Source organism: Rissa tridactyla, chromosome 6, assembly GCF_028500815.1.
Source record: "Rissa tridactyla isolate bRisTri1 chromosome 6, bRisTri1.patW.cur.20221130, whole genome shotgun sequence".
Classification (NCBI taxonomy): Eukaryota; Metazoa; Chordata; class Aves; order Charadriiformes; family Laridae; genus Rissa; species Rissa tridactyla.
The window spans coordinates 57,280,015-57,295,010 of record NC_071471.1 but is presented as its reverse complement, the minus strand read 5'-3'; the positions used below and the strand labels follow the sequence as shown (position 1 = coordinate 57,295,010).

General features: G+C 47.5%; 1 protein-coding gene across 1 annotated transcript in view; it reads right to left on the bottom strand.

Moving 5' to 3' along the window:
* HPSE2 (heparanase 2 (inactive)) overlaps nt 1-14,996 on the bottom strand; it is a 112,013-nt gene that overhangs the window by 78,803 nt on the left and 18,214 nt on the right. The window lies entirely within an intron of this gene.

Sequence of the window (14,996 nt, the reverse complement as noted above, 5' to 3'; positions counted from 1 at the left end):
GCCAGCTGAGAGGTGACGCCACCCAACAAGGCAGAGAGGCAAGGACGAAAGCCAGGTGCCCACTGTCTTCCAGGGAGCTGGGTTACATGAGGCACCTATTCCTTTCATTCCTTATCCCAGTACTCAGCTCCTGGCAGGAGCTTGGAGGGTTTTTATTGTTTGGCCAAGGATAAAGCCAGAAGGACAGGAGCGAGTGAGAGGAAGAAGGCTGCACGAGTGAGGAGCATCCCTGCTTGTCCCATAGCCTGCCAGAAGTTCATACAAAGCGAGCAGTCAGCAGTGAACCATCAGCCATGACTTGCACCAAGTTCCCAAGTGACAATTCTGCTGGTGAAACGTTCCTGACGCTGGAAACATCGGCACCAGGTCTCTCGCGGTATGTTAATCCCACCACATAGATCTGACTAGCGTATAAACACCATCATCTTCACCACTGCTTGGCACATCATAAATACAACTGCTTGAAGTCGGCCGTTGGTCACTTGTCCGAGGGATGGTGCTGTAAATCCAGAGAGCAGGAGAGTCTGCACAGGAACAGCCCAGGAGAGAGCGGGAGACAGCTGTTTCGTTTCTACGTCTTACAGGAAAATATTTCCATGAAGTGTAATGTTTGGAAAACGTCTAACAACCCAGTTCATGCTTTCTACAGATTATGTGGACTTAGCATTTCTGTTGTCTATACTGGGATAGATGAATAGAGAGATAAAAGGAGGCATGAAAATATAAGACACTTGGAATGCAGGAGAATCTACAGAATGTGCGAAAAATGTAGGAAAAGCTAAATAAAAGAAGAAAAGACAAATGAGATATTGTCAAGGCAGCCAGTGAAGCATCAGGGTCCCAGTTCAGAGGTGGAATCATTAAATGACACGCGAGGCAGCTCTTACAGAAAGCCTACATGGTTTTTTTAACCCTGGAATTCACTAGGGGGAGCGTGTGGACAAGGCCGAGTGCCAAAACAAATCTGTTTTCCAGAAGAAAAAGGGAATATATTGGGAGTTCGGTCACCCCAGAACAGGGGCTGCTCAGGGAACGAGGTGGCTTCTGTGCTGGCCAGACTCGGGGCCCATCACCCAACAGAAGGCGGGAGGCATCCGCCACCCATCGCATGCAGTGACAGCAGCTACGGGAAAGCAGGTCCACCCTCTTCCAGAGCGAGGACCAAATATCGTGGGCCTGTAAATGGGAATCGAGAGAAACGCCACAGAGAAGATCCGGTGAATTTGCTTGCATTTTGCCTGGATCTAGAAAAGAAAGCTATTAATCCCTCCTTCATTCTCCAGCCTGTCACAAAGATCTGGGTCCAGAAAAGCCACCGTGCAAGCACAAGAGCTTACACTCAAGTTACAGTCCCTCCATCTCCCAAACGTAAGCAAGCAGCATGTCAGACATTTGTTAGAGACACCGTGTCCCGCATCCTCTGTTCTTCTGTGCTGCAAGAGGAATGGGAACGTACAGATCCCTGCAGGGACCTGCGCAGAGAGGGAATGGAGGGGCCCAGCAAGGAAGCAAGTGGCAGAAAAAGGAATTTTAGGCACAGGACAAATTAAAGGTTTTGCCTTAAAGCAAGGCCACGACACAAAGGACCTTCCTACTTGTCCTGAGGGAAAGTACCCCCATCTAGGAAGGGAACGTGAAGGACTAGGGCAGAGATTTCCAATGTACGCATGTTTGTATGGAGTGGCCTGTGCACGTGCAACAAAGTTAATCCTAAACCTCTGGGGACCCGCCAGGCTCAGACACACACAGACCAACTCCTCTTCGAGATCTTGCATTCCCTTCAAGCACGCTACAAGCAGTTCTGTAACACGTGTACATTTGGCCCATCCAAAACTCCTCAAAGCATCCAGTCCCCTGCATTTAAGAGCGTATCAGTGATTTCCAGACAAGCAGCAACTCAAAGCTCCTATGCATGTGGGCATATCCCACATTTCCAGATGCTTGGCAGCCCATCAGGATTCCTGCATCTGTGGACATATCTGGGCTCCCCAGGCATGGGGCAGTCCCGTCAGAGTCTCTGTACCGGCACAGCAGCATGCAAGGCACTTGAATCCCCCAAATCTGTCCGGACAGTGACGGACAAGAGGACACGTCTGGAGAAACCTGGACAGATGGTGACGTGAAGAGCAGCCTAGCCCAGGAGATATGGCCAGCGGAGGAAGCTGGTGGCATTGGAGGTGAAAGACAGGCACGGCAGCCTGGGTCCTTCTCCTCACACCTTCTACATGGGGGCAAACCAGGATTGCATCTCCTGGGGACAGGAACGTAAAGCTCGTGCTACTTCTGGACTATCCTGTCCTTGCAAAGAGAAACAAGAGGCATGGAGTTACTCCCAGTCCCCGTGGGGCTGCCAGAAATAACACAAACCTAACATCTCACACCAGCTGGCGAAGAGGACTAATCCGGCTTCAGAAACTGCTTGACAAAGAGCCAAACCTCCCATCCAGTTCTCATGGCCCCTTCCAGCCCCCCTCCCAGACCCGGTTCCCTTTTCTGGCACGATGGTATCCCTCAGTGCTCAGCTGACGCCGAGCTGCTCCTTGCAAACCGCTGTCGCCCCTTGGAGATGCTCTGCCGACCCACCCTGTGGCAGTGTGCTCGCCTGGGATCCCCTCGGTGCTTCTGCTGTCCCCACGCCATGGCCAGACACACCACGACAGGGCCTGGCTCTGCGGTGACCAGACCAGAGGGTAATGGGGCAGCAGACGCGGCAGGGAGCTCCACTCCTTCCTCCCTCCGCCCCCGGCATTGCAGCTGCACTTCTTCCCTTGAATTCGGCATCTCAAGAGCTTCCCCTGCCTGTGAACCTCCATTTCTCTCAACAGCCTGCGTCTCTTTTGAAGCCCCAGCGCCAGAGCCTGCAATCCTCTCTAGAAAAGGAGCTCGGTCATATTTTTGCTTCCCCCTTATCAAACACCTCTGTTGGCTCCACATTCACTTCAAGTTTTGAGGGGTCCTTTTTTAATTAATTATTTATTTAATAATTATTTTCAAAATGCAGTATGACCAGAGGAGAAGCACGAGCGTCACGGTAATGGGGTCTGTCTTCATTTCCACCACCAGCTTGCAAAATTACAGGAAAGAGTCATTGACTCAGATGCATAACTAATTGCAATTAATGCGATCCTCTGCTCGATGATACTGCATCGCCCAAACCAATAGCTGTAAAGCGCCATTCAACTTAGACATTCGTGGAAGCACGAGGGCTTATTTCCATAGCTGCCATCACAGACACATCAACTCTGCTCCTGCCACCACAGCCCTCCCTGTAGCCCTGCCCCGCTGTGGCTCCTGCATTAGAGAATTAATATATGTAAAAAAATAATATATGTAAGAAAGCATTTTTCCTCTTGAGTCAGCGCAAAGGAAGGAGGCTGGCACACTCAGCAGCCTTCAGGCTGCACGTAAACAAGCCAAAAGACAACGTGTTTCAGAAAGAAAAGATAAGTTCAAAAATGAATTTTAGAAGGGTGAGTCCCTTATGAAAAGCTACCCTGCATAACAAGCGAACAGAGCCGGGCAGAGCTAAATTCAAAACATTCCTAGCCTGATTTGGTCTGCAAGGTTCCTATCTTCTTCTGTCACACATTATTAAACGTAGATCAGAAACAGGATCTGGGATTACAGAACAGACTGACCTCGGGACATCATAAGACACCTGTCCTATAAATAGGAATCATTTACCAATTCAGAACAACACACACATGTTTTGGCAACCTCTCAGCCAATAAAAGCAGAAGCCCCAACATCAGAATTATCCAAGCGCTATTATTTTAAATGCAGAACAATGATTTACATCACCACGACTGACTTAACTCCTCATTTCCCAAATTCTCACCAGGCACGTCTGCACCGAATCGCACCAAAAATTAACCTTGTCTGGAAGAAGCCCATTACCAAAACGCATCCCAATTTCGGAATTGGCAAATTGCCTCTTCTTTTTTTAAGAAGAGCAGCAACAACAACAACAATCAGAACTCTAGATTTGGAGCTACCGATTTCTTTGATAGCTTTTTGCCCGTAATCCCCACATCCCAGGATTTCCGCTTCAAACCCCCAAAAGCCAATTCAGTCGCTCAGGCCACAGCCTTTCCACAGCAAAACGCTCAGAAACACACCAATTTGGGATTTCACACAGAATTGCGACGCAGGGGCTCCGATTTGTTGACACTTGAGTTTCTAGGAAAAATTAACAGAAACACGTGCAAGGGTCTGTCTAAGGGAACAACGTGAAGCGCCACTTCCAAACAGGTGCAGCCGATTATCTGAGGCAACACTGTGCCGGAAAAAAAAACCACGCTGTTTTCTTCACAAATTTTTAAGAGCACTAAAAACTTCCAGATAATGGGAAGTCCCTGAAGCTTTTAGAAAGTGTTTTCTCATACTCCGTACCTGGTATGACAGCTGCTTCTTTGCAGCTATGGGGAGTTGCGGTTTTCCATTTGTGAAAATTCAAGTGAAATCTATCATTTTTTGGAAAGAGCCAAAGTCCTGGGGTTCTCAAATATCTTTACAGGTTGAACATTTGGAAAGGATCCAAGACTCCAATCAGAGCCTGACTATGTGGAAATATTTAACTCTGTAAGAAACAGTATATAAAATAAGCTGTTTCTCTGCTTGATGACTATTTCAGGATTGACTAATGACTTGTCGTGGTGCCAAACACCACGGAGATGGCTCAAGAGGATAATTTCTGAAACTTGAATTTGTAACATTCTATCAAATGAAGACTATTTCTGTGTCAAAACCCTAGATCGGGGAATTTATATACAGCAAGATCATAAATGAACTTTTGGACACCAAAGTTCAGAAGTAGCTCTACTACATTTATTCAATGAAATATCTGCTAAATCTTTTTTTTTTTTTTTTTTTCTTTTGGGGCGGGGGGGAGGTGGGGGAACAAGCTTTAAAATAAAGCAGGAAAATAAGGACTACCGTATCAAACATAGGGCCCTCCTGGGGAAGGTCTTGCATTTCAGCTGGTTGGTCTCTGGGTCTCATTCTGGGGAAGGATTTGGTGGCAGGGATAAAAGGCTGCCCCACTCAGAGCATCAACTCCTCCCTGGGAATGGTTATGGCCAGGAGAAGCAGCCAAGCTTGCCTAAATTCAGCCATCTCTGGACAAAAAGCCCCTGACCTAAACTTGATCTTTCTTCTAGTGCCAATGCACGTCACACTGGGGCCAGGCAGGTTCCGGCCCGGGCAGGGGCTAAGTTCAGCTCCTCTCTTAATCAGGACCGAAATGGAGCCCGTAGCTTATTCCCAGCAGAGCAAAAGGTCCATTTGGCCAAGTTACTAGCAAAGGCTAACAAATTCAGTTTGGTTTCAGGAAGCAACCAATTCCTGCCATCACCTATTCTCTAGGAGGCACGATGCTCACGTTACACATTTATTCAGATTATAAGGATGGAAAGGACCATTAATATAACATAGTTTTGCTTCCTGCTTGATAGGGATTAGAGGATCTAACCTAGTAATTACTACACAAAATCCATAACTTCTGTCTGAAACAGTTTCAGCAGGAGTCTGGCTTTCAGGCTGACAGTGGCTGTTAATCCACCTCATACCTAGGTAGAAACATTCCAACTTTTATTCTCAGCATTATAAATCTGCACATTATTAGCCCAAGGTTGTCCTGCATTAGGCTTTAAATCATAACTTCTCCTTGTGCCTTTCTTCACTAACATTTCAAGCTATTTGCTCTGAACTTTTTCTTCCCCTTGCTGGTACTTGTACATGACGATCAAGCTATTTTTTAATTTTCCCTAAGTAGATGAATCTTACTAAAGACTTGCCTATAGCTCCATATTTCCAGGATTTGGTCACATTTATTGCTCTTTTCTGAATCTTTTCCAATTATACAGCATCCTTTCCACTTAAAACGGACGAAAGAACAAGACATGGTGCCCAACACCGCCTCACCAATACCATTTCCGACAGCAGAGCTTCCCGTTAGCTTAGAGGGCTCTGGTTGTGCCTCCCAGCTGCTGCTCTGCTGGCGCGGCTCGTGCCCACCCAGCTTGTTTGCAACATCTCCAACTCCTTTTTCGTTATCTGCTCACAAATTTAGCCTACCCTGTTAAGTCCAAATTTATATTTGGCATCAAAACGCGCGGGTGCGTGTTCACCTGTGACGCTATCAGATGCCACTCCCAAGCTCTGAGCCACACAGGGCTTGCTGCCGCGGGAGATTGCCGAAGCCAAGCAGCAGATTTTACACCGGTCCCCTGACATGCCCTGCAGGATAACGGAAGGCTTTGGCACAGAGAGGACAAAGACACAGCAGGTGTTAAAGCAGCGATGTCCATTTTAATGTCTTGCCATTTAAAAATAACCTTTCACTTGCCACCAGCATTGCAGGGGAGCTGCACCAGGTGGAGGTGGGTGTCACGTGGGGTTTGGGGAGTTTTTACCTGTGTGCCTGAGGGGGCTGAAACATAGCCTGACACCGGCCGGGCAGCGGACCAGGTGGAGGGAGGAAAAGAGGGCTCACGGTCAGATCAGCAAGAGAGGCTGCCGTAGCACTATGGGAGGGGGAATGAGGGGGAGCTCAGGAGAGGAAAAGCTGCAAAAGCCAAGCAGAAGGGCCACGAGGGCAGATAACCATCAGAACACGCTGAGCTCCCGCGCGGCAGGAGGGGACGGCAGCGCAGCAGCTCGTGCGTGGGAGAAGGGGAGAGGGAGCAGCGCGTTGCGAGGCTGCGGGGAAGATGCAGCTGTCAACCACAGCCCTGCAGAAAGGGCTCAGCAGGGGAGACGCGCACGGAGCTTGGTTTTGGCCAGGCTGAGAAGAGCAGGCAGACATCCATCGTGGAGGCTACGGGGGATGCACAAGGCTGGCTGGCAGAGGGAGGGAAGACGTCCCCTCCAGGGCATTCCCCACCTCAGATGGGCGAGCTGGATCCAAACCAACTCAGCAACCCATAACCCTGAGGAGAGGGGAACTGAGAGCAGGATCTCATGTTTGTGCAGAGGGCACTGAACCTGGCCAGGAAAGGAGGATGGCATCCATCAGTAGCAGCCCTGGCACTTTGTTCCTACATGCCATCCTCACAGGGCACAGAGAACAGCTGTGGCACAGGTCACCTGGCAAACCCTGCCACCACCTGCATGCCAGAACTGAAATTTCCTTTTCCTTCTTCCACGTTCACCTGCTGAGGGGCTCAGAGACCAGCAGAGCAGCTGTGGTACCCAGAGCCACAGGCAGCCTCCTAGAGGTGCTCACACCACGCAGCATCCTCCCTTGTTTGCTCCCAAGCGCCCTCCTCACGCAGACAGGCTCATTCCTTGAACCTCAGCACGGCTGACAGAGCATCTCACCCCATGGCTCAACACCAGTAGCACCAACAAAGCATCCCAAGCCTGGCCAGCTCTTTGGGACAGCCTTCCCACACCAACCCCAGAGGCCACATATCCCCCCACCCCTCCAAGGTCTCACGTCATGCATGATACACCCCTCGCGCCCACCGCTGCTTTGGGTACCCAGAGCCAGCCCTCCCCACGCACACGCTCACAGACACCAACATCCTTGTCCCACAAGGGGATGGGGACATAGGGTAAGTGCCACGTGGGTCAGCAAAAGCAGGCAGCTCTGCAAGGCAGGTTGGGTGAGAGGCAGTTTGTGCCAGCAGGCTCAGGCACCATGCCCTGGCATACCCACCTAAAGGCAAAGCCTCCACAGGCACGTGTTTTTGCTGCTATGCGTGTACATCCCTATGGTTACAGTCTCCTACCGATCTAAGGACCGTCACTCTTCCCAGTTTCCTGGTTCTGTGTAGTAGATAATACATAATGGTTTAGACCTACAGCTTTCCTGGGTAACCATGTGCCGGGGAGCACCCAGGAACAGTTACACAAGATGAAAAGGTTTCTAGAAGGACCTTCTGCAGTTGGTACAACTATTAGTCAGACATCCAAGCAATTTTTCTTGGCCTGTGCCCCCCGCAAGCTTTAGCCTCCAAACAAATCCCAGAGTTGAATCGGTTTCCTCCATTTAGAGGCTCCACACAAGTTGTTTCTAGGATTCCCATCTTTCTCTCCTTCTTTTTACTTTACAAATATATAAATAGTCACATCGTCATACGAGACAAGTAGAGACTGACTCTTACGGGTAAAAAACAGATGTTTCCCAATCTTCCCTAACAAAGTAATATTTTATATATGGCTCTTCAATGGATTTATAGCCAATGAAGGGATGTTACTACATTAGCTCATGGAGGGGGTGGGTGATAAAAACTGGAAAGGAAGAGCCAGACAAGGAGAAAAGAAGCTATCCAGAGCGCTGCAATTGGAGAAGCATGACAAATGGGCAGCACAGTTTTAGAGGGCTTCGACAGCAAGGCAGATTGCCTGGCTGGGAGTGATTGTCCACAGCTGGAGCATCGCAGAGACCATCTGGTATTTCTTAAACATGCTTTCCCCAGGTGATCCGGTTCTTGGAGTGCCCCAGCAAAGAGAAGAAAAAAGGCTTGTGAGTCTCAGCCCCATTTCCAGGGTTCCCCTAATTAGTTAATAGAATTATATTTGAACCGGTTTGAGTTTCTCATACAAAACCTTTGCTTTTGTGCTTTTGCCACCTTTTCAACAGGGAAAGAAAAAAAAAAAAAGACTATTTAAATTCATGAAGTTTTAAATTTCTTTCAGAAAGTCAACGATTGTGTCTCTTGGCACAGCAACCTAATATAAAACTTAATGAAGTAAAAAGAGATCCAAAATTTTCTTTTGAACACCTTGTAACCTCGCTCTTCCCCACACCACTTTTAGCTGCACAAGGCATGCGTTTCCACAGGCTCTCATGTTACTCTCCCACCCCAGCATATCCATCCCCAGTACAAGCCTCTAGAAAAGCAGAGCGTAGACCGCACGGGGCGGGGGGGGGGACTGTGAACCTCTTATTTCCAGGATTCTGACCCTTTTCTCATCTTGGGAAAATGTTAAGGAATGTCATTCATGGTGCGTGCCACACGCTCCTGTCCTCACGACGAAGAGGGCTGGCAGAGCAGCAGGACAGCGGTGTTTTGCCGCTGCCCTCGGGTGCCCCATAAGACACCCCCTTCCTGAGCCAGAAGCATCGGGAACCAGCTAACGAAGAGAAAAGCAAAGAAAGCAGTAAATAATAAATGAATGGACAGATGGAAAAGGGGTTAGAGCGAGCAACCGGAGAAGAAGCCTTGGGAACCAAACGGCGTTCCCACCAGCAGGCAGTGCCCCCACCGAGCAGCGCGGCGCAGGCAGGAGCCAGGCTCCGGCCGCAGAGATTATCCCCATCCCTCCCCGCCAAGCCAGGCTCACCATCCACACCTCTCCCCTCTCATTTGTCCATGAACTAGCCCAGCCACAAAGCACGGGTCTGTCCGAGATGTATCCTGCACGCTGCAGACGCGCATCCCCGATTCCCGGCTGCAAGCTTCCCAGCAGCACGTAAATAACCATTCCTGCTATTTTTCACAGGGAGAAAATGCACAGGGATGGTGGCTGGAGCGCTGAAGGTGGCAATACTACTCCGACTGCGGCAAAATTTGTTGCTATGTCACCATTTGCTAGGAAATTTAAAAAAAAAAATGCAGAGAACTCCCCAGACACACAAGTCCCTTCTCTGTCTGCATCGGCAGCCGCCTTCTCAGAGCCTGCATTTGAGAAAAGCTATTGGGGCTGTGATCCCAGTCAGAAACACATACGCAAAGGTGCTACGACTTCTCCAGGCTAAGAAAAATTACCTAATTCAAATATTGGGAAAGAAATACTGGACAAAAGAATTCAAAAGAACATTTTAAATTTTTTTTTTTTTTTTAGTTTGTTTTTAGGTGGTTTAGATGGCCAAAATCAGCATATTCCACCACCATGATGGACGGGGATTTTGGTTGGAAACCCATCCTTATGCAGTGGTATAGACAACAGTGACAGAAAACAATATAAATCACGATTGTAAAGCTAAAGAAACAGCAACCTATTGCAAATCACAAAGTGTAGAAAATTAATAAAGTGCTTAAAAAACACAATGGAAAAATTCATGCCTTGCCAAGTTAGTGGGAATTTAAATACGGAGGAAAGAAGGGAAATGTGAGCAGAGACATCGATGCATTATTTTGTGCACACGGTAGAATTACCAATGTAATTACAAAAATATAAATATATGCATTCTGTATATGGGAAAAAGATACGGTGATGAACTCATCATAGGACGATGATGTACTTCACAGTTTACTAATGACCAAGAGATGTATTAGATAACATCTGCTTTAGATAAACACTGTTAAATCGCCCATTCTGGACAATTTGCACCTCTGAGTGTGCTAAGGAGCTCTCTGACCTGTTGATGCTAATTTTTAATAAATCTTGGAATGCCAAGTAACTCTAGAAGGGTAGGAGAGCCCTAATCCTGTGCCGGTGCTTAGGCTGACCTAGGGAGCGACTGCCAGTCAGCCTGACAGCAGAACTAGACAAAGTAATTAAAAGCCAACATGAGAATCTACCGATCATTCATTATATTCATGTCTCAACTAATTACCAGCCAACATATGCTGTACAGAATCATCCTGTCTAACTGATGTTACAGCTTGATTTAAGAACTTGCGTTAATAGGAATAATTTGGCATAACTAGATGGATAGAAGCGGCTGATGAGACAAAAACGTATCCATCGCCTGCTTCCCATCCCCACAGCACGCGGTGTTTTTCACCAATCAGTTAGATAAAAATAAATATAAGGTCTGTAGAGGCAGCTTGCAGATAGCACAAACGTAGGTTAGTAAATAACGAACAAAACAGCCCCCGTTTACCCCATGATCCAATTTGTATGGCTAAATGGCCACCATCCAACCAAGCGTGCTTTAATCCAGCCAAGCGCAAGATAATACACATAGGGGAAAACAATACAGAGCTCGTACCTCCAGGATGGAAAAGTCTGTCCTGCACAGCCATGGGACAAAGCAGGAGCTATGAGGGGACTTTGGTGGAGTGAAACTTAAGGAGCCAAATCTATTCATTTTATGAAAGAGGAAAATCCATGAGATTGGGCTGATGCTCTCAGGCATGACATTAGCGTGGGGGGAGAGGGGGTTCCAACCCGATGGTGAGAGGCAGAGTAAGCTCCAGGGGTTGGAAGTCAAAGTTAAGCACGATACTGACAAAGAGGGAAATCACCATCAGCACAGCAGAGGATGAGAAACATCACACGAGAAGGTCTGGCTGATCTCGGGGCCCGGCATAAAAGCAGGGGGTGGAATTCAGTAGTATAAAGGGCAGGTATAAAAATCTCTGTGTAACGTAAGAGTGGAAGGAGCCCAGACAGTGGCACACTGGGGGTCTGCTTTAGGCTACAAAAAAAAAAATCAGGGAGATCAGAAGCACAGGCTTATTGGGAGCATCTGAAACACAGAACTCGCTGGTAATTAGGGACCTTTAACTGCCCACACATTTGCCAGGAAAGGAAGACATCAGACACAGCCTTGCATCAAGTTCCTGGAATGTGCCGAGGGAAAAAAAAAAAAAAAAAAAAGAAATTGTGAAAGAAGAGACAGGAACAAAACTAGGAAGGAGGCTCCTCGAGGTTTGACTCCCATCAGCAGAGAAAAAAACTGGGGAAAAAAACCCAAGACACAAATGTGGAAAGCACCATGGGCAAGGAAGCCAGAAACGAGTGTTTGTGCTCATTAGGAATAGAAGGGGAAACAGCAGCAGGGTGAAAGCGGTGCCGTGTAAGGACGGAGGCTTTCAGTAAACTCAGAGGGTTGGCGAGTGAGATTTCATACGGAATGAAAAGAGAGCTCGGGAAAGATGGTGTTTTGTAAACACGCAGCAAGATAAGAGAACAAACGCAAGTTATCTTAGTGCGGGGGGGTACAATAAGGGTAAATGAGAGGCTCCTCCCTGGCTTGCAGCAGAGGAAGGAGAAATGGAAACTCCATCAGGCCGATGGGGACGAGCACAAAGCAACGGCACCAGGAGAGAGGGACAGAGCGAAAGAGCCAAGTGTTCAGCAGGAACGGCTCGCAGCGGGGAACGCCGGCAGTAACGAGGAGACATTTGATAACTACATCAGTGAGAAGAGACAGACCAAAGAGTTCATCACCTCCTGAGCAGGGAGAAAAGGTTAATAGATTGGTTTATGCCACTGAACACGCCACAGGCTCTTCCAAAGCTGTTAGTGCGTGTCAGCCCTCCCCCCCCCTCCCCCCGAAATCTGTTTTCTGTTAGGTTTATGTGTTTCCTTTATTCTCTACACGGCACCCAGAACCGGCTGGTTCTAGTAATGACATTACATATTATAATGTACGTATAATTGCTAATTTTAAGATAGACAATTTGTAAAATATCTTCTCTTCTGAGGCTAGTTAAATTGGACAACAAATTGAATTTAATAAATACCCAACACATCATTAGAAGCCACGTTCCCCACAGTTCCAAAAGCAATAACCAAATCAGATAATGAGAAAGCCAAAGCGTTGCGTAACAGACTAGACAGTATCACCTGAAAAAGAGATTCACCTTCGTGACCTCTCTCACACACACACACACGCTGTCAGCACGCAACAAGTTGTAAAACTACTAATTAGGTTAAGAGGAGGCGGGGGATCCCAGGGGTTTGGCTCGCAGCTGTCTCAGGAAGCAAAGAGGTATAAATTGGGACACAATTTCACAATAGCCAACAGCTCGCAGAGTTGTTGAGACAAAGCTGAAATGTTTCATGCTTTTGTTGGGTCAGACTTCATGAAAAAGGATAGCTAAAACCACAAAGTTAACGCAATTAAAAGCGGCAGAGTAGAAGCGTAAGGTGTAGTCGCACATAAGCGGAATTAAGATTACTGAAGTTCGATGTCGTCAAACAGGCTGGGGTCCGTCAGCAACTACCTGTGGGAATTTCTGGAAGACAAATGAGGTTTCAAAAGACTGGAAAAGGGCAAATATAGTGGTTATATTCAACAGGTTGAAAACTCAAGGAAATTGCAGGCCAGTCAACATAACTTCAATTCCTGGAAAATTTTTGAAAAAAAAAAAAAAAAAAATTATCAAGCAATCCATCTGCAAGGAAGGGCTGGAAGCAATAGCCCTGTTGCGTGAAGCCAACCTGCCTTCTCTTTGACAGAGCAAAAGGGTCTTGTATGCGAGACAGAGGCAACAGATGTTCAATACCTTTACTTTTGCAAGGCTTTACCTCCACTTTCATACAACATCTTAAATTAGCAAATTAGGAAAGTAGAGTCTAGATGAAATTCCATAAAGGGAACGCACAGCTGTTTGGGAAATGGTACACAAAAGTGCAGGCATGAGCAAGCAACACTGTACCAAACAAAAAATAATCTACGATTATTCAGGGGTATACAGACAGGAGCATCAGGCACGAGATAAGTGAAATAACCGCGCTGCTCTTCTCAGTCAAGAAAGGCCTCGGCCACAATGCTGGGCTCATTTTAAGGCAACACACTTCAGAAATCAGCCCAGACCAAGCGGAGAGAGCCCAAGGGACTCCAACAAAACACAGAACCACAAAAAAATTTTAAAGAGGGCTGAAAGGGACCTCAAGAGGCAGAATCAGCCATGCATGTGTCATTCAACTTGAAAATAACACGGCCATGAGGAAAGCAAAAGAAAGGCAGTTGTTCAGCGCAGAGAACAAAAGTCTTCGGGGAAACATGATAACAAGCCTCAAATATGTAAAAGATTTCTGCAAAGAGGAAAGGAGTGCTGTAAGCTGCTCTCCATGTCCACGGGGAGAGGACATGTCGTAACGGGCTTAAACTGAAGCAAGAGATTTTAAGAACACCAACTCCATAATGCTATAAGATAATTACGCCCTGGAGCCAATTGCTGAGGGAGGGTACATCTCTCTCCCATCGCAGGAGGTTTAAGACCAAGGATAAAGCCACATCATTTGAATCGGTTAACAGCGATGTCCCCACAACCTGGGCAAAGCCAGAGCCCAGCTGCTGAGCCCCAACAACCTGCTGGCTTTACACAGACATGCCCAGGAACGCAATATATTTCAGCGACGCACCAAACACCCTCGGAAAGCTGCGTAGTAAAAACAAACAGCCACTTTGCTTCAGAATGAGCTCATATGAACGACTGATAATGGCACAAAAACACTCAGTTACAAGAGATTGTTTTTCACGGTTTATTTTTCCCAGCACCATCCCCTCATTTCTGATCCCAAGGTCTCAGAAGACACCTGCAATCCATCCTCAAAATGGACCTGGCAACCCTGCTTGGTCATTAACTATGGTCTCGGTACAGTTATTGTTTTAACAGCATATTACAATTTTTTTTCCGGTCCCTTCCTCCCAGGAACCCCCCCAGTGCTTCACAGCAATTCTCTCTCCCTCTCTCTTTCCCATAGGAACTGATGACATTATTGTCATCCCCTTGCTTAACCCGACTTCTCCAACAGTACCCCAGTTGTGCTAACCAAGGAGACAAACTCAGGCAAACTATTTTCACTGTGTATTTAGCTTTGAATGCTGCTTTTTCTTCTTCAGCCCCGACAAAGGGTTCAAGCCCCCCGCAGTTTGTCTGTTTTTCCAAATGTATCAGCTGGTCATACAGAAGATATTGCCTCTCCTTATGCACCTTTCCCCAAGCTGAGTCCAGGTACAGCTGATTTGTCACGGAAAAGGCTAGAAGATGCCCTCTTGAGGTCCTTTTCAGATCTATTTTGTACTATGTGAATAACGTGTATAACGTAACAGGCTGTGATGGACAGAAGGGCAGACAGCCTGACCCAAAAAGCCACTCACAGGCCTGTTGCAAAGCCCCGGAGAGCACTTTCCTTGAAGGAAAGCTGGGGAGCAAGCGCAGTGCAGACCACCCCAGTGCAGCACCCAGTAAAACAGCTGGGATAGGTATCACTGCTGTGCAGACCACAGGGCATTCCCAAATGAGGTGCCAAAACGGCAAGGAAGCTGCACTTACCTCTGCAACAACCCTCCCAGGTCCCACCTCACAAGGTGGTCCCCCCCTTCAGCCCCATGGAGTGAGCTATAACTGGACATAAAAACATCT